The sequence below is a fragment of the Choloepus didactylus genome, chromosome 13 (assembly GCF_015220235.1).
Source record: "Choloepus didactylus isolate mChoDid1 chromosome 13, mChoDid1.pri, whole genome shotgun sequence".
In the NCBI taxonomy this organism is placed as follows: Eukaryota; Metazoa; Chordata; class Mammalia; order Pilosa; family Megalonychidae; genus Choloepus; species Choloepus didactylus.
In genome coordinates, this window is record NC_051319.1 from 78,485,124 (window position 1) to 78,508,475 (window position 23,352).

Genomic DNA, 23,352 nt, shown 5'->3' on the forward strand with positions numbered 1-23,352 from the left:
ACACCAGGTATAAATGATAAAGGTGGTATATGGGAATCCTGTAGTTTATGCGTGATTGTTCTGTAATCCCACAACTTCTCTAATAAAAAAATACATGCTCAGTGTAAAACAATAAACAAAATGACACTACAGATATATACTGTTTGAAATCCAAAGTGAGAAACACCCACAATCCTATCCCCAGAGCTACATAGATAGATATGCTAGTATTCTTATAAATAAATTTAGACAGAGAAAAAGTGAACACAGAAACACATAATTACTGAATAGGCTAAAGCCACTATAGTAACGAAGTCTCGAATTCTGTTGCTTGCCACTCTTCTCTCCCCCATTCCCTAGTTAACCACTGTTATTAGTTTGGGTTTTGTAAAAGCTGAGGTCTTAGCAGGAAACAGATTACACATTTTAACTAAGATAATTTGAGGATGTTTTCTTTTTAATGCAACTTTGAGATATGTTCACAACTATATAGTCTATCCAAAGTATACAATCAGTGGCTCACAGTATCATCATATAGTTGTGCATTCATTGCCACAATCTTAGAGCATTTTCTTGACTCCAAAATAAAGGAAAAAAAAATAAACAAGAACACCTAAAACATTCCATACCCCTTATCCACCCCTATTTATATATGTTTTGTCTTTATGTTGTTACTCATCTGCCCATGTTGGATAAAGGGAGTGTCAGTAATAAGATTTTCACAATCACACGGTCACCCCATAAAAGCTATATAGTTATACAGTCATCATCAAGAATCAATTCTACTGGATTACGGTTCAACAGATTGAGGTATTTCCTTCTAGCTATTCTAATACACTAGAAACTAAAAAGGAATATCTATATAGCACATAAGAATAACCTCTAGAATGACTCCTCAACTCCATTTGAAATCTCTTAGCCACTGAAACTTTGTTTTGTTTCATTTCTTTTCCCATTTTTGGTCAAGAAGGCTTTCTCATTCCCACATTGCCAGGGCCGGGCTCATCCGCCAGAGTCAAGTCCCACATTGCCAGGGAGATTTACACCTCTGGGAGTCATGTCCTGCGTAGGGGGGGAGGGCAGTGAGTTTATTGCAATGTTGGCTGAGAGAGGGAGGCCACATCTGAGCAGCAAAAGAGGTTCTCTGGGGGTGACTCTTAAGCATAATTATAAGTAGGCTTAGCTTCTCCTTTGCAGGAATAAGTTTCATAAGGGCAAGCCCCAAGATTGAGGGCTTGACATTAAATTGGGAATCTTAATGCTTGTGAGAATATCAGGAATTCCCCAGGTGGGGAAGTTTAATATTTCCACATTCCCCCTCAATCCCTCAAGTAGACTTTGCAAATACTATTTTTATTTTCCGTACAAAATACTCTGGGGTATTTCGGGGTATTACATTAACCCATACAGAATTACAAGATCTCATTTCCTATTCTAGGTTCCATGTAATTATGTTGTTTAAATAAACTGACCATACAGGTTAAATTAGATAGTGTGCTACAGAGAAGATAAATTTTGTACCAAATAGGTGTCTCTAAATAACAGTTAAAACTCAGGAATAGGTTATGACTGCTATAAGAGCTTGCAATCTAGGAGCCTTTACAATAAGTTTTATTGAACATTCTGTACTCCATGTTGTTGATTGCCCAATCTCTGCCCACGTTCTTATCCCCGGATAACCCATGCTCTCTAATTCAATTCTCAGCATTTGCTTGTTGTAGTTAGTTTATATTAGTGAGGCCTTACAATATTTATCCTTTCGTTTTCTGGCTTATTTCTCGCAACATAATGTCTTCAAGATTCATTCACTTAGTTGAATGTCTCACAACTTCATGCCTTCTTGCAGCTGCTGAATATTCCATTGTATGCATACACCACAGTTCCACTCTTCTGTTCATCCATCAGTGTACCCTTAGGATGCCTCCATCTATTGCAAATCTTGAATACTGCCACCATAAACACCAGTTTGAAAATGCCTATTCATGTCTTTGCTTTCAATTCTTCCAAGTATATACCAAATAAAGGAGTTGCAGAATCATATGGCAACCCTATACTTAGCCTCCTGTGGAACCACCACGCTGCCCTCCAGAGGGGCTGCACCATTCTACTTCCCTACTAACAGTGAATAGGTATATCTCTCTCTCCACATCTTCTCCAGCACTTGTATCTTTCTGTTTATTTTTCAAACAGTTTTATTCAAACATCATACAATCCATCCCAAGTGAACGATCAATAGCACCCGGTCACATAGTTATGCATTCACCACCACATTCTATGTGAGAACATTTCCATTTCTTCCACAAAGAAAGAAGAGGAAAAAAAAATAAAAGAATAAAGAATAATAAAAAAAAAAAGGAGAAACAATAACAAGAAGCCCATATTCCTCCCTTATATCCCCCTCTGTTGACATTTAGCTCTGGTATATTGCCTTTGTTACAATTAATGGAAGAATATCACAATGTTACTGTTAAGTATAGATCCTAGTTTGCATTGTTTGTATTTTTTTCCCATATACCCTCTCATTTGCATCACCTTGCAATGGTGACATTCACTTGTTCCCCCTCATGTAAAAGCTTTCTTATATTTCTACATTTAATCACCATCATTGTCTACTCTAGGTTTTGCTAAGTTATACAGTCCCGGTTTTTATTCTCTTTCCTTCTGGTGTCATACATGCCCCTAGCCTGTGAGGAGTTTTTAATATAGGGACAGTATGTAAAGTTGTGGACAGCAGAGTCCACAAAGCATAGCTTTGCACCATGAGTCTTGCAACAACAGGAAGCCGTTCACACCTTTAGGCCCAAGGAACAAGAATCTGAAAGGAGCTGTGACCTTTGGTTGAGGGATGTAGTCAGTTTTAAGTGAGCCCATAGGGAAGGAGCTGGTAGAATAAATTCTCTAACCTCATTCTGTTTTCTTCCTTTGCTCTCCTGCTGTTGTCCCCTTTGGCTAGAAGGCAAGGTAGCTCACTGCAGTCCACATAAGTCAGCCTCCCAGGGCACCAATAGATATTTGCTTTGGAGTGTGGGTCTTACTAGATGTTTTTAGTGTGTATTTACACATGTGTTTATGAATCCATAGACAATATGTGGTTTTGTGAGTTTTTGTATTCATTGCTTTTTTAATATCCATGAGATCATATAGCATGCCTCATTCAGCAACTTGTGGTTTTCACTCAACAGTGTCCTGGTGCTCTTTCCATGCCAGTACATTAAGACTGACCGCAATCCTTTTTGTGGCTGATGGTATTCCAAAGTGTGGGCATACTACAGTTTATTTTGCCATTCCCTCTTGACAGAAACTTAAGTTGCTATCCTCTTGAGAATGTGTTGTCTCCATTCTGGAGCTCTCTTGCCATCTTGAGAATGCCTGGGAATTTGCTGCATGCAATGTATCATTTGCTGCCATGGAGTCTCATGTTGGTTGAAGGGTTGTTTTTTGTTTTTTTTTTTTTTGGTTGCAGTGTTTACTTTGTCTAAACATCCCTATTTTTGGCAGCTGGGACTGGCGCAGAGAGAGTCAGGTGGGGAAGGCAATGAGGATTGGATCAGGCATTGGAAGACTGCCTTGCCGTGTGATTTTGGGCAGACTTGCTTAACAATTCTGAACCTTAATTTCTCATCTGAAAACTGAAGATGCTGCTCATGCCTGCTCCACATACACACAGGGTGGTTGTGAGGGTGCCCTGAGATAAGAGTGAGAAAGTGCTTTGTAGAAACCCACACACATGCAGATGTTACTTCTTATACTTTGACTTAGAGAATGGCTAGAAAAGAAGGGCCTTGGATATGAGGCAGAAGCCAGAGACAGTCCCTTCTCAGGGTGCAAGGCTTGTGCTCCTCTCCTCCAGGCCCCTTCCTGCAGCCCCTCAGGAGGGCATTGGGAACTGTTGCCGAGAGGCATGTGGTTTCCCTGCATGCACCCCTCAGCTATGGCTTTTTTCTTCTCGAGGAAGAACCAAGGGCAGTCTGATATTATGCTTCTGGGCAGTCTTTTTCCATGGGGTTAATTTCCTGTGAGATTTTGACATTTTTTGCCTGGAAGACTGAGTAGCTTGTGGGAGGGGGCTCTATTTTCTAGCTATGGTTGGAGGATGGCATCTGGTCCTTTGCTCCTTTCTGACTCTGAATCAGAGAGGCACCTGTGCCAATGTCAGCACTCTATAAGGCAGGGTGACAAGCTAGGGAGTGGCTCTCCATCCTCCAGCTATACCCTCACTTCTTCCAGGGTCTCAAAACTCACCTTCTCCAGAAAGCTTCCTCTCCCAATAAAATCCACAGCTGTTTCCTGAGTGCATACTCTCTGCCAGGCACTATACTCAGTGTTTTCCAAGTACTATTTCATTTAATTTTTACAATAACCCCTATTGTTACTATTATTATCTTCCCCATTCTACAGATGAGGAAACCTGGGCCTAGAGAGTTTGTCACCTGTCCAAAGTCTCACAGCTGGAAAGAGGCAGGGGTTACAAACCCTGAGGATAGGCATGTGTTTTGTGCTCTTTCTCTCTGCCCCAGAGCGATCGGGACAAAGTAGTGCTTACAGTAGGAGCTCAGCGAATGCCAGTTTCTTGTGAAAATCCCGTGGGGGGTGCTTTTGGCAGCTCAGCATACCAAGGAAGGTGGTGTTGGCCCTTTATGGAAGTTATCAGGATGATGAATAAGGCTTGAAATATGAGACCCTGGCACGCTGACTCAGACCTCACAGAATGGCTTGCTCTGGCCTTTGAAGAACTGAGAGCTATTTACATCCTACTAATGGACCTCGCTGGCTGCCGCTGTATAAATACTCTGGCCCAAGGCCACCTTTGCATCCAGAGAAGGCCACCGAGTGGGTGAAGACGTGAACACAAGGAGAAATGTCCTCATCCCCTCCCCAGGGCAGGATCCCTGGGCCTGAGAGGCTGATGGGGAAGCGGTGACTGTAGGTGAGTGGACGCCACCCTCGGCAGGCCTGGGCCTGGTAGCAGAATGGCTTTTAGTTGGTGATGTGGTATGTAGAAGTTTCTCCCCTTGTGAGGTTCTTTTGTATAAATAAATGGTGACCAGCTGTTAGTCTCCCTATTAGCATGAACATCCATCATGGCTTGTTTCAAATATAAGTCTGGGAGGGAGAAGCTCAGACTCCCATGAAAGGCAAATATTACTGTGATAATCCAGCCCAGTCTGGCACACATCTGCCTAAGGAGGCTTACAAACTGGAACTACTGGCCGGGATCTACCCAGGGGGCAAGGCCTGATGTTCTCTCTAGGTGCCCCCCACCCAGGAAGCTGAGTTGTTGCCAGCAGGGAACACAGGATAGGACCAGGCTCCTGCGAGGGGCTTGTTAGGTGGGGCCAACATGGTGCTGATGGCAGCTGCCCTCTCCTGGGTGCCCTTTCTCATCCCCTCCCTACCGCCATCGGCTTTGACCCACAACGGACCCTGGGAGGGTACAGGCAGGCTGGGAAGGGAAAAGTCTCCTCCCTTACGGCTCAGACTCCGGCATGCATGTGATGGCCAGGCCATAGGCTGCTTGAGACGCACTGGTTCTGGGGCAGCTAACAGGCAGGGAGGAATGTCACTGTCAGTCCCATGGCGAGCTCTCCAGTGCCACTTTCTGTTGGCAGGGCCTAGGCCGCTGTGGCAGTCGTGTTTTGCCCCCCAGTCCATCTCAGTGAGGGAGGCCAGGGCCTGCCCTGCCTACAGCCCCCTCACCAACCAGGGAACATTGTCACGCTCCTTATTCATTTCTGATGATGATGATTGTTTCTTTCTCTCTCCCTCTGGGAACTTGTTCTTTTTTGCAGATTCATTCATTTGGTCATTCTACAAATATTTATTTTGTACCTACAGTGTACCAGGCACTGGGAATACAGAGGTGAGCATGATAAACATGGTCCTTGCCTGAGTGAAGCTGATATTGGAGGGGGGAGCACAATCAGACATAACACAAGTAAAGAGACTTTAAGATAGTTGCACGTTGTGATGAGTACTATTGAAGATATCAGCAGGAGATAGACTAGGAGGGACGTAGTCTAGATGATGAAGCTTCTCTGAGGAGGTGACTTTTGAGCTGGGGCCTGAAGACTGAGAAGGAGCCTGCCAAGTGCAGAATAAGGGAAGAGCATTCCAGAAGAGGGAGTAGCATATGCAAAGGCCTGAGGTGGGACAGAGCTTGGCATCTTTGTGCCATCTCTGTTAAAGAACCCCAATGTGGCTGGAATATAGGGAATGAAGGTGAGCTCAGAAAAATAACTCATGGTGGAATTGCAAGCCCTGGGAAAATCTTGGTGGATGGAGGACCTTAATGGACCCTGGTAAAGGCAGCAGGAAGCAGCAGTATCTGTCCTCCTGAAGGTTGATGGGTGGCAGGGGGTGATACACTGAGAATGTTGCTTAATGTGCATTTGTTACAAAAGCATTTAATGGGAACCCAAGGCTTGCTAGGCATTGTGCTGAGGGCTAAGGCAGATTAAATTTAATTTGGATCATTTTCCTGGAAGCAAAACAGGAGCCCAGAGGGGTCTTTAATTTCAGTGTGATGTGGTGAGATTTGGAAACCGAGCATAGCAGCGGTAGTGGCTTTAGTGAGGTCTCTGTGAAATGGTTTCCTTACTATCATCAATTTTTTCTCTCTTTCAAGTCACCTTTCCACCTGCCAGCCTGGGGCTCGGGCTCCTTTGGGTTCTTGCTGCAGATGTGGCCACATACTCTGCACACAGTAGTTGCTCAGCACATCTGTGTTGCAAGAATGTCTAAGTCCACCCGCAGATTCTTGGTGGGGAGGGCACCTTCTGAGGAGAATGAGTCAAAGAGACCCTGTCCTGTGTGAGGAGGGGAGTTTTACACTAAGGAAAGCACTGAGACCTTAGCCTGAATTGCAGATGGGAAAGGGAAGACAGCATTTTTTAGGGAAGCTATAGAGTGCATTCGGTGGTTCCTGCTTCCCCTGTCTGCAGATGGAGAAACTGAGTCCTGGAGAGAGAGAACCACAATTTCTTGACTGTCTGATAATCATATTTTCCATTTTATATTAAAAAAGCAGTTAAATAGGTGCTTTTACCTGCATAGCTCAAATATCTACTTTGGTGCTGTTGAGCTTCCTGGGTGTCCCTGAGAGTACCCAGCTGCTGTGTCCCAGAGAACCCTCTGTGTGTGTATTCCGTGCCCTTTATTCCTAAGGAATGGAGTCATCTTTGGCCCTAGAGGCTCTTCACTGTCATATTGTTTGGGGAATTATTTCTATTCTCAGCCTCTTTACTTTCCTTGGAAGTTTATGTAAAGTGTTTATAGCTTTCACTCATGCTAGCTTCCATTTAGCACTGTGGAGAACACCATGATATGTTTTGCTTTAGGATTTGGGCTTTAAATTAAAGAGAGTAGGGCGTGGTGGGAAGGCTGTAGCCTCTAGTGTCAGGGAGCCTGGGTTCTGGCTGTGTGACGTTGGAGAAGTGACTTGACTTCTCAGAGCCTCCGGATCTGGTAAGGGAGAACCATAACACCCTCTGGGGGCAGGGAGGGGAAGGGCTATTCCTAAAATAGTGAGTACTGCTTACTTGCCAGGTGCTTGATCTTAAACACCTTCCCGTGTAGCTCAGTGGTTCTCAAACTGAGCGTGCATCAGAATCCCCTGGAGGGCCACAGAGCCACAGACTGTGGGACCCCCTTCCCAGAGGTTCCACTCAGTAGGTCTAGGGTAGGGCCTCAGGATTTGCATTTCTAACAAGTGCTCAGGCATTGTTAATGTGGCTGGTCTGGAGGTGACACTTGGAGAATCACTGCTTAGTTCAAGTAAGTCAGTCATCATGACAGCCCCTTAAACTTGCTATTAGTATTATTGTCATTTTGCCGATAAGGAAATCAAGGCTTAGAGAATTAAGTAACTTGCCCCGGGTCACGGGGCCACCAAGCAGTGAAGCTGTGATTCAAATCCAGGTCTGTTGTATTCCAAAGCCATTGTTCTTAAACTGTGCAAAGATGTGCGTGAGTTCCTAGCCCGACGCCTGCCTGGCAGCGTTGAGGTGCTCAGCCATCGCTGGCTGCAGCCCCTTTGCCTCTTTAGACCTCACGCTGGCTCTTAAGCAAGATTATAGCCGACACCAAATGGTTTTCATTATTGTTTTGTGATAAAGCAGAACAAAATATTACTCAGAAAACTTGGACAAGAAAATATACACTTGAAAGGATGGTGAACTGGAGAGGTGCTGATTCATCATCCAGTCACGGGCATCCGGGGCCAAGAGGGACTGGGGATCTTTGACCCCACCCCGGCTCAGTACCCTGCAGTATCCACAGCAAGGGGTCCCCCAGCCTGTGCTGGAGGCATCCGGTAACCGGGAGCTCATCCCTCCTGTGACCCTGGAGCAGTTAGAAAGGGCTTCCCCTTTTGAGTAGAGTCAGCAAGGCCAGTGGAGAGAAAGCACAGCCTTCTGTCTTTCTGTGCCTTCTTCGCCATGTGGGGAAAGCAAGAGAGCAGTCCTGGAAGACTGGGCTTCAGGGAGGCAGCAAGAACCTTAAAGCTGGACGTTACAGAAAGGGAGGGATTCAGACAAGTGGAGTGGGGTGGGCATTCTTGGTAGGGGAACTGGCAGGAGCAAAGGTTCAGGAAGCAGAGATGCAACTGGCATGCTCGAGGCACATCGTTTGGTCACTTCCTACAAATCCAGGCCTACTTCCCCAATGTTTCCTCCTTCAAAACTTATTTTCCACCCAGGTCAGATAGTGGGCAGCCTTGAATACCAAGCTGGGGATTGCCTACCTTTGAGATAAAGGAGCCGTTGCAGGCCAGTGGCTATAAGTGTTCTAGAAGGAGGAAGTTCTCAAGCCCTTACCTCAACCTCGGCTTTGGGTTTTGGTGGGGGCATATTGTCTTCCTTTCTAAATTCTCAGTCCAAACATTTCTGCAGTCTTCTCATGTGTGTTCTTGGGAAGCTGAATTGCCATGGAGACTTCAGTCAGGCAGCCTTTCTTTTTTTTTTTTTTTTTTTGATGCTGGCAAGAAGTAAATTTAGGGAGAGCCATTGTCCACATTCCAGCTCCCCCACCCCTGAGCAGGTCCTGCTTAAGCTGGTACCTTCATCTCAGTGAGCTCAACCCTAAACTCTCTGGGTCTTAGCTGGATTAAGGGCCTAGATTGTTGCTGAGGAGGAAGGAGGTACCTCTGTAATTGCTGTTTAAATCTACCTAACAATAGCCACATGTGGAGCTAGATTTGAGGGATATTAAATTTGAGCACCATTGTTCCCCCAAACATGCCTTTGTTTGCATAACTGGGCAATATGGGGTGGGGGAGAGGCAAAAAAAAAAAAAAAAAACTGCAGAATCAAAAGAGGGTTTCCAGGAAAGAATGGGTCCTTGGTTCACGGAGAAGTCTCAGGATCAGAGTCTGCGGCCTTGGCAGGGACAGGTCACATTCTGTGGCTACCAGAACCTGCCATCCTCAGAGTCTCTCTGATTATAAACTCTAAGGTCTCAGGCAGGGGCAGATGCTTCTGCTAAGCTTGAGGGACCTCACCCCAGTCTCCATTCCTGTCTTAGGGGTCTCACCCCCTGCAGCAGACTTTGGTGATCCCCTGCAGCTTTGTGGGTGACAAAGACAAAGGATTGTGGAGGGAGGTCTCTTGGATGGCCCTTCTGCAACCATTTGTGTATGGATGTGCTTCCCAGCTTCTCCTCATCCTTTCTCACAATATGAGGTGAAGGGCAAGAGAAGCATGTTTCAAAGGCATAGCATTGCTTCCCAGGCCATTCCTTGTGGAGGGTGGACGGAAGGTTGGGGCAGCTCAGTTTTTCTGCTCTGCAATGTAAATCCTGTGAGTAGACTTTGCATTGCATAGGCTCATTTTGATCAGTTGCATTGTTGGAGACATGTTCTGGGCACGTTTGTGTGTGTCTGTGTGACAGGGAACTAGGTCAGGAAAAGGTCTAGAGTGAATGTCGAGCTGCCTTTAGAGGGGTTTGTTCCTGTGTGACTCTTGTTTGGGTGTTGTGCTACCACCTGAGGTCAGGGGGGCTTCCTACAGCCAAGGTCAAGCTGGCTCTTGGGCCCTGGAGGCAGGACAGCAGGTGTTGGCTGAGGTGGAGCCAAGTGGACTCTTGTGCTCTGGGAGGGCTCAGCTGCCATTTCCCGCTGGGTCAGCCCCAGAGCAAAGGGGGACCTGCTTCCCTTCAGAAAGCTTCTTTACTGTCACCTGCCAGACATGGGAGCACTGTTAACCACAGAGAGTAGAATCAAAAGCCTGCCAAGAGCTGTCTTTGCAGATGTCAGTCCTTTGATTTTTGTTTAAATTATAGAAGTAAGCAACTTTGTAAATCAGATTATTAAAGTTGAATTTCTAAAAAAAAGTAACCTGAAGAATAACAAAGACAAATGACAAACAGGGAAATTATACTTGCACCATATGCTAGATGAAGAACTTACAGGCATTCCTACATATTAGTAGACATTTCTTGTTTGTGAGGATGGATGGAGTGGGGGACCCTCGTATAATACTGGTTGAGAATGGCCACAGTGCTTCTGAAAGGTGATTTGGCAAACAGTACTGAATATCTGTAAAATACACAGAAGGCTTTATCTTTTGTCTATTCCTATAAAACTTGGCATCTTACAGGCTTTTCCCCCCATTTCTTTTTCCTTTGTAATGGGTAGTGACTATTCCTTTGTGGGGTATGTTGTATGGTATATTTGCTATATTTGTTGTATAATAATTAGCATTGAAATGCCATTTATAGAGTGTTTCTACCCTGCCCATAGTTCATGTTAGTAACATTTCTAAGAGCACTTTAGTACCAGATTCTTTTCAAATGGAATCAAATGCAAGAGTGGAGATGAGAAGAGGAAAGAGCGTGGGCTTCCGTATTGGTCAAGGGTTCAAATCCCAGCAGTGCTCCTTTCCGCCTGCGTGGTTTCATGTGGCCAATGCTCCCCACAGGGTGGTGTTGTAAGGATCAAATGAAGACCTGTGGGCAAGCAAGCCCCTGAGAACAGTGCCGGTGAGGGGAGTGCTCGGTGAATGCAGCTGTTGTTACTGGGTGTACAGAGTTATGGAGATTGGGACTTAATCATCTGGGCCCAAGGCACTTCAGTTGTTCATTGTGTCCAATTTCCTGCTTCTTGGCAGCACTGCATTCTGGGCATCCCCAGGAGACAGCCAGCCTCCCCAATCTCAGGGACCTCAGGGAAAGGAGAGCCCAGACTCTTGCTTACTAATGCATTCCAGTGTCTTACCCTTGGAGCCAGGAAGTTCTCCTGAGTGTCTATACTTAATCCCCCTTGCCAGATGTGAAGCTTATTTTCTCTTGTTTCCTTAGGGAAAGAAGACTGAGATTGTCCTCATGCAGGATGAAGTCTGACTTCTGTGGCAAGCAGCTCTATCTTATAATCTCCCTGTGAAATCACCTTGCAGGGAAAATTCAGAAGGAGGAAATGGGGTGGGGGTGGGGGTGGGGGGCTATGGAGAGAGACCTGTGTGATGTAACATCCTGGGACTTGTTCCTGAACAAGCTCTTGGAAAGGGACCACAGAGCCGAAGATGCCCATGTGTTCCCCCCTGGGACTTGAATACTCAGCTGCCTCCTTCATATCTCATGTAGCTGTCTCAAAGGAATCTCAGACTCAACCTTGTCCATGGTGGGATTCCCAGTTTGCACCTCCTCCGGTATTCCCCATCTCAGGGAATATACCACTGCTTATCCATTTATGCAGCTGGACACCTGGAAGGCCTCGTTGACCCACCCTCTCTCTAGCCCCCATGTACAGTCCCTCCCAAAGCCCTATTAATGTATCCTATGGCTCTTGAGTCCCTCCACTTCTGTCCATCTTCACTGCTGCCACCCTAGTCCAGTTGCCTTTCTCTCTCACCTGGGCAGTGGTAGCCACATCCTAGCTGGCACATACTTTTACCTTGACTGCCTATAGCCCTTTCTCTACTCAGCACCCAGAACTCTCTTCAAAAGATGGAGATTGTGGTACTCATCTGCTTAAAAACCTTCCAATGGCTTCCCATAGCTCTTTGTATAAAGGCCAAACCCCTTAATGAGGCCCAGAAGCCCTCATCTGCCATCCCTGCCTCTTGCTCTCTGCCCTCCAGCCACACTGATCTTCTCTTAGTTCCTCAAACATACCATGCTCCGTCCCACCCCAGGGCCTTTGCACATGTTCTCACCTCTTCCTTGATCACTCTCACTCCTACCGTCTTTGCCTAGTTAACTGCTACTTATCCTTTAGATCTCTTCCCAATGGTCACTTCCAGCAATGCCTGCCCTGATCCTCAGGCTAGGTTAGGTGCCTTCATTGAAAGCTTTCCTTTCCTTCAGAGCCCTTAGGTGGTTTTGCGATTAGCATTCGTTAGCATTAGCATTAGTTAGCATGGATATTTGGTTGAGTCTGTCTTTCCCACCATACTATAAGCCCCCAGGAGAGCAGGCCTCTTGTTGGCTTTGCTCCCCATTTCACCCTCAGTCCTGGAAGAAAGCCTGGCCTGCAATAGGCACTCTATCCATGCCTGTGTAGTGAATGTTTATCTCTGAGGTTCAACAAGGACCAGAGCTTTTCCAGCTTCCCCTTCCTCCAAAAAGATTGCCTTTGGAGTCCAGGCCTACTCTCCCTAGTGTCCTTTCTGTGGCCACCTCTGCCTTCTTCCCTGCCCGCTTCCCTGCCCACATCCTTGGGGGCGGGTTAGGGTGCTGGGACCCAGGAAGCCCTCCGCCTGGTGCTTTATGCGGGGCAATTGTCAAGTTCTGACCTACCTGAGTAGCTTTGTGCTTCTGAATGGCTGGGTGTACTCAGAGTCTTTGTGAATGGGATTATACCCAAATGCTAGAAGGGCTCTCACGTTTTATAGGAACCCTGGGGTAAAGAGAAAATGATCCTTTGGTAAAGCAAATAATTACCAGCTAATTTGTCCCTTTTCTGACAGCAGTTTGTTGTATGTCCTAAAAGAGCTTTGTTAGCCAACTGTCAGAGAAATGAGTGGCATTAGCTGGTGGAAGAGTCTTTGTGGGAATGGAATGGGCTCAAGGGGCCCTGGTTGGGGGACAGTATCTTATTGGTCGGCTGACTTTCCCTTCCAAGCCTCAGAAGTGATGAAGAGGGCGTTCTGGGGGTCCCATAAATAAACTGTCACTGTTTATAAACTCCTCTGTGCACTGGAGACCTAATACCCTGCCTCCCCATCTCCACCCCCCAATTTCAGACACAGTGTCCTCTGGCAGCTCCAGCCTGTCGGTATTGATAGGTGAAAATGCCAATTGGGCAGGCAGGTTGCCTGGTGGAAAGGGTGGCCTGGGTTTTCATCCACCTCACATGTCTGCCTCATCTTCTCAAAGGGAAAATGAGGGTAATGGCCCCTGCTTGATGCATCTTTCACAATTGTGTGGAGCTCACTCTAAGACAGTGGATAAAAGGTACTTCACAAAGTCTACCATTATTCAGATCCAGGGATCACTGAGGATTGAGATCTACTAGAGGGGAAATTTCTAGCTTTCCAGTATTATGATTTTTAAACACTTGGTCTCCTGTTGTGATGTGTGACTTTCTTGCATGGGTTCACCTGGCTTCCCTGGGCCTCAGTATCCACATCTGTGAAGCAAGATGGGTGGATTCTGGGTTGGCAAATAGGAGAGCTAGATGCTGTCACTCTCCTCCCATATCAGGGTAGACATCACTAATGAAATCTGAGGCAATTTGCATCTTTCTAAGTAGAGCACTGGAGATAGAGGCAGCACGAATCTCTCCAGGTTTACATCAGGGAAGAAACCGTCTGCCAGTGGTGGGGAGTGAATGCTCACAGCGGGTTGGTTAGGTGAGAGACTTGAGTGGAGGCCCGGGGTTAAGTGCCTTACCCAGCCTGGGGGGGGCTAAGCCCCTCTACACATTTACAGCTTGCTTTGGGGAGGTTGTTTGGGTGAATTTGAATGTTTGGAACACACTACACAGGTCAGCTCAGGCCCTAAATCCAGGCCCATTTATGTATTTAAGAGATGCCACTTTTTTCTTCCACCCACCTCACAGTTGGTTCTTGACTTTGTCTCCTCACAGAGTTTGCTGTGTTTTGTTCCTTTGCTTTCCTGACTCTCCTCCTGGGGTAAATAAGGCAGACCCCAACAAGGATTGTGCCCCTCTCCGTGAAGGCACATTGGTGGCCATGCCCTTGCCTGGGACCTGAGCTCGTTCCCTGGAATGGATATTGGAGCTGGGGGCCCTTGGGGATGCCACCTTTTGGAAACAAGCTGGTTTCCACTTATTGAGAAGTTTTTCTTCCCAAAGGTGATCCAAGCAGAGGAGTGGAGAACAGAGAGTTATTTGGGGTGAGTCAGAAACTAATATTAACATAGCAGTAGGTTTCAAATTCTTTAGCACCTGTGGGGAGAGGAATGGGGAAGAAAGTGCTGCCTCTCAGGAAGCTTAGATGAGTGAGGGAGTTCTCTCCTTCCCTCCCTGCCTTCCTTCCTCCCTGCCTCCTCCTCTCCAAGACTAGGTCCCCCCACTGCAAGAGAGAGGCTGAGGGTGGAGTGGGGAAGCATGGGGCCTGTCAAATGAGGCCCAGGCTTGGGGAGCTGGGTGGACAGCATGGTGCATTTGGCTTGGGCTCCTGAGGGCAGCAGGCCGGCCTGAGCACCCAGTTCTGGTGGTGGGGAGTTGGCCCCAGGGGCAGGGACCTGATTGCTGGGGTCAGGAATGGTTGGAGCTTCCCTGGGAGTGGCAAAGGCTCTTTGGTCTCTGTACCTCTCTCATGCTCTTCTCTATTTTATTCTTTCCACTTTGCTTAGGAAATTGATTTAATGAAGATGTTATGCAGCCAAACAGGCCAGACCCCAAATGTGACCTCCAAGCCCCAAATCCAGATATTCCACCCAACTTCCCCAGCATATCTCCAGTGGCCACAAGCCCTGATTGTGAATTCTGGGTGTCTCAAACAGGCACTTTCCTCTGACCTGGTTATGCCTTTTAACAAATTCGTTTGGGGGCAAGATCAGAGATGAGGATCGGAGAAGAGAAAGAATTTCTTTTCTTCTTAACCGTCCCCAGGACGCCCTGAGCAGGCTTGGAGGATTCCCGCTAATCTAATCCCTGTCAGAAGAGGAACGATAAAACAATTCAGGCTTTAGAAGCCAAATCCCCTTCCTGAACTCACAGTATTTCTGTATCTCTCCTTTAATATTTTTCCTCTTTTGCAATGAAGCTGAGCTTCAGTTTCTCGGCAAGGGTTTCAGTGGATAAGGATTTCATATTTCACTTTTCCATTTTTCATATTTAAATTTGCTTTACTCTCTGGTTTGACTTTCCACTGACCCTTGAAGAATTGGCATATTTCAAGGAGGGGGAAGAGATCTCATTATAGGAAATAAGAAAAATGGAGCAGAGTTTTAAAACTTTTAATGACTATAACACAGTGTTCCAAGTCAGTATTGTATTGGGGTTGAAAATCACTGTTTGGTTACAAGTCTTTTAGGTCTAAACGGGGTTGATGACATCTGTTTAATTTTAGATGTCTGGAATACATTCTAAAAATAATGAAATCCAAATGTATGACCAAATTAGAGAACAATTTTATCTACGACAAAGAAGTTTTTAAAATAAGAGCAAACATTTCAACCAAACAAAGGTTTAAAAGACCCATCAAGTCTTTGGTCATCATGCCTTGACTTTTCCCAGTAGGTTTCCACGGTTGAGAGAACATTTCGTTTTCTTTGTGTGTGAATCAGATATTATTATGTAATTTTATACCCATTTTCCTGTCCTTTCAATGGGTGTGCGCTCTGCGCCATCAGCCCTGGAGAGACCGTGTTCAGGGAACGAGGGCCCTTTATAGGAGAGCTCCGTTGATGAAGCAAAGGGCTCTTGTCACAAGCACTTGAGGGCCACTCGTCAGCCATTATATGAGGGTCTGGACGGCCGTGGGAGGGGCCCTGGGGAAAATTAAAAAGTGCAAAGGCCTTTGTTGACGTGGGCAGGGCGCCACTCTGGATGTGGGGAGACACGAGGGGTCCTTCTGACTCTTTCTGGGCCTCACGTTTCCTATCTGCTTGAGGTGCTCAGGCACGCAGGGATTCTGGGAGGTGTGCAGCAGTTGGCTTCTCTCCAGAAGATTCTTTTGTGGTGAGGGTCCCCTGCTGTTGGGATGGACTCGTGTGTGCTGAACAATTCCTCCCACGCTCCCAAGCTGAGTCTCTTGGATAATGTGGGGTCTCTGCCCACATGGGTCTCCTTTACTATTCTCCACCTCGGAAGTCCCATGAGGGTGGTGTCCTTAGACGGACATCCTCATGCCCACTCGGTGCTACCAGAGTAGGTCCGGTGTGCAGTTCTCTCTTCCGCCCTTGGTGAGACTTTGTAGTAAAGGCAGGAAGTGAATGGCTGTCATGGTTTTGCCTGGAGTCTTACAGAACTGAGCTAAATGGCAAGGTAATTCTGTCCCTCCTGGGTATTTGCACCTTCCAAATATTTGTGAACTCTTATCACCATGCCTTGTCCCACCCCTCCATGTTGGCTCAAGTCTTTCCTTGAGAGCCAGCCCCTTCTTTGTTGAGTCCCCCACCTTCCACCTTGGCCTAGCTCGTACGTTCTGGGGTTAGCTCCCTGAACAACAGCCCCATGGGACAACATCTACACATTCCACCTGCAGCTTAGGCTTGTCTGCTGGACACGTCCCACAGGTGGGAGAAGGTGGGTGGTTGCAAGTGGTCTCAAGTCCTTGTCCTTGCCCAGTGACCACAGACCAGCCTGTGGTACCTCCAATAACAGGTATTTGGCAAGGAGCTCTGGTTCTACAGGAACCTGGAGTAGGGTATTCATTTATGTCTGGGAGGTGGTGTGGAGATCATAGAGCATAGGGGTCAGGGGACATGATCTCTGCCTCTGATGCACCAATGCCAACCTCATTGGAAGCCCAGGTAATAGAATGATTTTGAAAACATGGCAAAGACAAATTGTAAAGATTTAGGCAAATAAGAAGAGTTTTAACCTTTGTCATTACTGATGGAAGTGTAAAAGTAGCAGTAATGATAACAGTAAAACCATACCTATTGTTGTATACCCATTCAGGACACAGTGGTTGAAGGAACATGGAATTAGGAGTCAGGCCATTGCATTTCCAGGTTTCTGCTACCTAACTCGCCACAGCTTCTGTGGGTCCTTGTGTCTTAGTGTCTTCTTCAGTAAAGAAGAGCTGGCAGTTCCCACTCTGCTTTCCTCACCAGACCACTCAGAAGCTGTGCATGGGCCACCATGTCCTACTGACCAGATCATGCTCCATGGGCTAGGGGTGGGAGCTGGTGACCAGATCTGGCCCAGCTCTCCCAGTGTGTGAGCCATTTCCCTTCCAAGTGCCTCTTAGTGTGCAAGAAGGATCAGTGCCCTGTGTACTGCCCTGTGTGGTGGCTGGGAGGGTCTGGAAGGAGTTTGGTCCCTTCAGAAGTCCTTGCAGGATTAACTGTGATATCAGTGAAAGTGGGTTCTGTTATTTGTAATGTCACCTTGTCCTGAACTAAATCAAGGCCCTTCACTCCACTGAGAGGGATGCAGGAGAGAGGACATTGGAATATTTGAACTTGCTGGTGAGATTGTGAGGTGGGCCTGGCAGAGACAGATACTGAGTTCTCAGTCTTGAGACCTGTTGGCCGCACTTGGTCCTAGGTCAAGGAGAAGCATTGTAAAGCCTCTGTCCTCCCTGGGGCCCAATCTTGATCCCCACAATGGCCAATAGTATCATCACTGGGCACATGCTTTGTGCCAGGTCCTCCTTACGATGATTGTCTCATTCAGATCATTACAGTAACCTAAAAGGAAGGTACAGTTCTTATCCTGTTTTCCTGTTGAATAAGCTGAGGATCAGAGAAGTAAAGAGACTGCCTCAGGGTCCCCTGACCAGTAAATGGGGAGTTGAACATGCCAGTTGGTCCCCCAGCCCAGAGCAGGCATGACCGAGAGAATCCTAGTCAGGCCTGGGCAGTGGAGAGAGGGGAGAGGCAGCTTAGGCTGGTGGAAAAAAGGTAGTCCTTGTAATTCCCACTCCTCTCACCTCTAACCCTAAGCCCTGCCATAATCAATACACTCGCTCTTCACCATGTGGACGCTGGGCATTGTGGGACAGGCTGGGCTCTTGCAAGACGAGATGGGAGGAGGCAGCCATTCATGCCAAGGTGACTGAGGCTTGAATCTGAGTCAGCTGCTGTGCCAGATGCTGGGATAGAGCAGTGGGCATGACAGACAAGGTCCTTGCCCTCTTGGGGCTCACATTCTGATGAGGGACACAGATAACATACACATGTATAAATAGACAAGCAAAGGTATATGGTAGGGAATTAAAATTGGGTGAGGTGACCGAGGGCTACTTTATACTGGGTGATCAGGGAAGGCTTCCCTGAGGAGGTGGCATTTCAGCTGAGATCTTCATGGCCAAAAGGAGGCAGCTGTGAGAAAATCAGGGGAAGAACATTATAGGCAGATGAAAAAGCAAGTGCAAAGGTCTTAGGGTGGGCCTAGTAATCTAGAAGAGATAGGGGAGGGGAGGTAGGGGAGAAAGGCAGAGTTCAGATCATGAGGGGCTTTACAGACCAGTGTTGAGTAGTTTGGATGCTATCCCAAGTACGATGGGAAGCTGGGATGGTGGCTGTGGTAGTGAAATTATTAGATTTGCATTTTTAAAAGATCCTTCTGACTGCTGAACGGCCAATGATTGTAGCGAGCAAAGGTGAAGACTGCAAGGTCAATTAAGGGACAACGGCAGGAGTCTAGGTGCAGATGTTGATGGCCTAGGCTAGGCTGGGGGCCATGGGGATGGAGTGATGTGCATGGGTCCAGGGATGTTCTGGAGGTAGAGTCAACAGGATTTGCTGATGGAACGGCACTCCATCCATCCTGTTACTCAAGCTGAGAGTTGTTCCTGGCTTCCCTCGTTCCTGCACTCCCACCACCATTTGCTGAGGTGGGGGAAGATTCAAGGAAGAGCAGGTTTGTGGGGAGTGGAAATCAGGAGCCAGTTTTGGGCTTGTGAAATTTGAGAGGCACCCAAGGGGCATGCAAGTGATGATGTCAAGCCGGCTGTTAGGAGTCGAGCTACGAGGCACGGTAGGGGCTGGAGAGAGACATTTTGGCATTTAAACTCATAGGACTGGATGAGATAGTTTTGGAGACAGAGAAGGAAAGTGTGCTCAGAGAACTGAGCACTTGGACAATGCAGAACTTAGATGTGGGAGGAACCAGTGAAGGAGCCAAGAAGGCACAGCTAGAGAGGTGTAAGGAAAACCAGGAAAGGGAGATGTCATCAAAAGCAAGAGAAAGGATGGGTTTGGGGGAGAAATGCTGCTGTGAGTTGGCTTTGACCACAGCGAGATTGACAGCAAATTTGTGTGCTGATGTGAATGATCCAGGAGGGAGGGAAAATGTAATGACCCAAAGAGAGAAGAAGACATTGCAGGAGTGATGTGTTGAGAAGGCACGGGAGGTGGTACTAAGTGTGCAGGAGGGGAACTGGCCTTGGACAGGAGCAGGGATGCTTTTTTCAGGCCTGCTTTCTGGAGGGAAGGCAGAGAGCAAGTGGGTTTGGTGGGAGATGTCTGCCCCAGCCCAGACACCTCTCCAGACCCCTCTGCCTGTCTGCCTCCTGACATTTCTAGCCACAGTCCTCTAGGCACACCTGGTCCTTTCCCATCAGTGTACCCTTCTTTACCCACTTCTACTGCCTGCTGAGCTCCACCTACCTCTTGTCCCCTTCCTCCAGGAAGTCTTCCCAGATTACTTCAGCCCACATGATGCTTCCCAACACAGGCCCTTGGTCACTGGGCCTCAAGAGCTAGTGGGAGGGAGCTACCTTGCGACAGCTTGTGTTCGTTGTTATGAAATCCTCTGCAGCTAGGGAGCTTGCCATGAGTTTGTGGAGCCAGAGAGAAGAGAGGTTAAGGGCTTGAGTTTTGGTGTCTCCCTGACCCAGGCTCAAGTCAGAGGTCCCTTACTAGTTTTGTGACTTTTGGCAGCTTTTTTCCAACCTCTCTGAGCCTCAGTTTTCTCTATAAAGTAAGGTTAATAACAGGACTCATCTCACTGGCTTTTGGTGAGGGTTAAATGAGATAATGCCTATGGACTGTGCCCAGCACATTACTAGCATTCAATAAATATCCTTACCATTGTCATTATTAATGCTGTAATTATCCCTACCATTTCCTCAATGGGACCTTAGGGAAATCACTTAATCTTTTTATGCCTTGGTTTTCTCATCTGAAAAATGGGGATTATAATAGTGTCCTCCTCAGAAGGCTGCTGAGTTCAATGAGTTAAGGTGTGTACAGAGTTTAATCCAATGGCTGGCACACTGTAGATGTCCAGGAAGTGGAGCTTGCCGATGACGATGACAATGACGATGACAGTAATAGTTATCAGTCTGTGCCTTCCTGTTTCCCCTGCTGGACCCTGGGCCCCATGATGGCTGAGACTGAGGGGTTGTTGGGCTGGGTGTTCCACTGTCTCTGCAGACCCCCTGTCCTCTCTGGTTTGGCTCTTTGCATAATACTTCTTGCGCTTTCCACGAACCCATTCATCTTGAGCTGTGAGGTTACAAGGCTTCCAAAAATTAGTGCGCATGCGTGCGCACGCACACACACACACACACACACACTCTTTTGACCCTTTAAATTTCATTTGAAATCTTTCCAGTGCTCAGGCTATTTTGGGCATCTTGGAGAAGTGTGTCTGGCAGTGCCCTTTCTATTTACATAAAAACCTGGGAATGCACGTGGACTCAAATATGTATCTGTATAATTAAAACAAAAATCATAATCCCCTAAGTGGACCGTGCTAGTTAGCATCAGGTTTAATAGGGGATTAGGAGGTGGAATTAAAGTTGCCCAAGGGGTACACTCAGACTTCAAACACCTTTCAGAAAACAAATTAACGTGGTTTTCAGAAACTATTTTCCAAGGGTGGCATAGGGTTTTCCTCAGGCTTCCTGTTTTCTTTTGAAATGTATTTTTAGCACTTGTGTAAGTAGTTTGGGCCTGTGACACGGGCCTTCCTGTGTTCCCTTCATGAGCTGGTGTATCTGGGAGAAGTGGCTCATCATCTGGGCATTTTGATCTCCCCAGCTGCTGCTGCTGCTGGGCCTGGCCTGGGGCCACCCTTTTTTCTTCCCTGTTGCTTGGTGGTGTGGAACCCGTTGGTTTGTGGCTCAGCCTATTTCCACATTTCCAGCCCCAAGCCTGGCTTTCCAGAAGCTTCTCTTATTTATCCGGAGAGCTGGGACCTCTTGGGCAAGGGCAGAGACTGGGAGGCTGGGGGCTGGGCCTGCCTCGGGCAGAATCGAGAAATCCGCAGAATCTCCTTGAGGCCCCAGCCTTTGCCCCTTTGTTTACTCCTTTCCCCTCTCTTTCAGGTGCATCTGGAGTTGAATGCACAGCCCCTGGAGAGAGAGAGTTCCCTGTGGCTGGAGGTGTTTCAGCAGTCTCTTGGTAGTGGCTTTGAGTGACTCTGTGCCCCAGCCGAGGAGTGGATCTGCAAGGTCCTTGAAGTTCCTTCCAAACCTGAGATGCTGCAGTTGACGCTTTGCAAGGGAGTCTGAGCGGGGCCATGCTGAAGCATTTACAGCAACAAAGATACCTGCTATGGAAGATACAACACCTGGCCCCAAACAGGAGGTATCAGTGACCTGTTTTGTGCTGTCATTGCTTGAGGCCAAGGACCCAATGCCCTGTTCTCATCTGGAGCTCCTGGCTTATGCTCAACCACAGGGTTTCTTTAAGATATTTCATTCTTTGGACAGAAACTCCAAATTGTATCTACCTGGATTCTCTTTGAAAGCTCACTTTTTTGCTTCTAAATGGAGATAATAGATGAAGCATTTATTGTGTGCCAGACACTGCTGGATGCATTTATTTGCTTATTTCATCTAAACAACTCAGGAGGAGGTGCTACTATTGTCCCCATGTTTCAGATGAGAAAACTGAGGCCCAGAGTTAACTAACTTGTCCAAGGCTGCACAGCTAGTAAGTGTTCCTTTGCTGGGAATCTGCTGAGCTCTTCACGGGAGTGTGGAAGTGCCCTCTCCACCTACCCTGAGTTCTGCTGGGAATTGCAGATGGGCACAGCCCAGCCCTGGCTCTTGACTTCTTGAGAGGGGTAAATGATGGCCCCTCTCAGCTCTCCATCTTTGGCTGCCTGAGCCTGGCAGGGGATGAGCAGTGAGGGTGGCATTTCCTCACCCAAAGGAAGCAGAGCTCCCGTGGGCTGGCCAGCTGGTGCCATCCAGGCTGGGCAGATGAGTGTACCATCTTCTAGAAATTTTTCTCAACTTTGCAAACAGGCTGGCAGAGCTGAAGGTGCGCTCTGTGAGGCTGACACACCCTGAGTTCACGCAAGGCCACTTGCCCGACATGTTACCTCTGCTCCCTGTCCTGTTGGGCAGGTGCCTGCAGGCGCCTATGAGGCAAGAAGGGGGCAGCATTCCTATCCTGTGGACGGGGGTCATAGGGAGGGTGGGGAGCACAGATTTCCCTGCCTGTGGGTGAGGACGTGAAGAGGACCTGGTAGGTATATCAGTCCTTCTGGTTGGAACTGCGTGTGAATCCCCCCTTCCCGTAGTTGCCTGCCCTGCTCTCACAGGGGGCTCTTGTCGTGTGTCACAGATGTACAGTCACCAGAGGTGGGCTGCCGAGGAGGCGACAGGAGATTTCTGCTGGGTTTCATGGGTCAGGCTCCACTAAGGAGGTGGGATTTAGGCTGAACCTTGGGGCATGGGACAATTTCTTTAGGCAAAGGAGGGGGTGGAAATGTTTTTGAGCACAACCATGGACAAGGCGCTGTGCTGAGCTTGCAACAGCCATGCTCTTATTTCATGCTCATACCAGTCCTGTGCTTTTACAGGTGAGGGAATGGAGAGAGCAAGAGACTTGCCCAAGGTCACACAACTGGATCTGAGCTCAGAATGGAGGCACACCTATGTTCTCTCCCCCGTAGCAGCTGGAGGAAAGCGTGAGCTATGGTAAGGAGGCTGGAAGGACCTGGTGGGTTTGCGAAACAGCTGGGAGGGAGAGGTTGGGAGAGAAGGGGTGGCAGAGAGGGATGGTGGTGGTGGTGGGGAGAGGTTGTATACCCAGACTGTGAAAGCCATCACCCAGTGGTGTGAAGGTAAATGTTTACCAACCAACTCTCCAGAGAACAAAACAAAACAGAAAGCCCTGATTGGTAGTGTTTGCCAGTTTCCACGGTGTGAACAGTCCCACCATGGCTGATTCCAAGTTATCAGTGTGAACTGAACACTTGCCTCTCACGAGCTGGCTTTAGCATACCACTGGCTTCTTCTTTCTGGCTCTGAGATTTGGAGTTTATTTGGGAAACAGCCTGAGGGCTAACAGGAAGACAGGAGGGGAGGCGACCCTGTCAGGCCTTGATTTCATATGTGC

The 23,352-nt window shown here is 47.6% G+C and overlaps 1 long non-coding RNA gene across 2 annotated transcripts in view; it reads left to right on the plus strand.

Annotated features, from left to right (window-relative positions):
* LOC119507573 overlaps positions 1–23,352 on the plus strand; it is a 71,432-nt gene that overhangs the window by 23,162 nt on the left and 24,918 nt on the right. The window contains exons 2-3 of one of the 2 annotated variants that reach the window (XR_005211315.1): positions 21,327–21,588; positions 22,814–22,931. This is a non-coding gene — a long non-coding RNA (uncharacterized LOC119507573). Of the gene's footprint in view, positions 1–21,138; positions 21,589–22,813; positions 22,932–23,352 lie in introns of those variants that run through there. The other variant, XR_005211314.1, reaches the window with a different exon arrangement.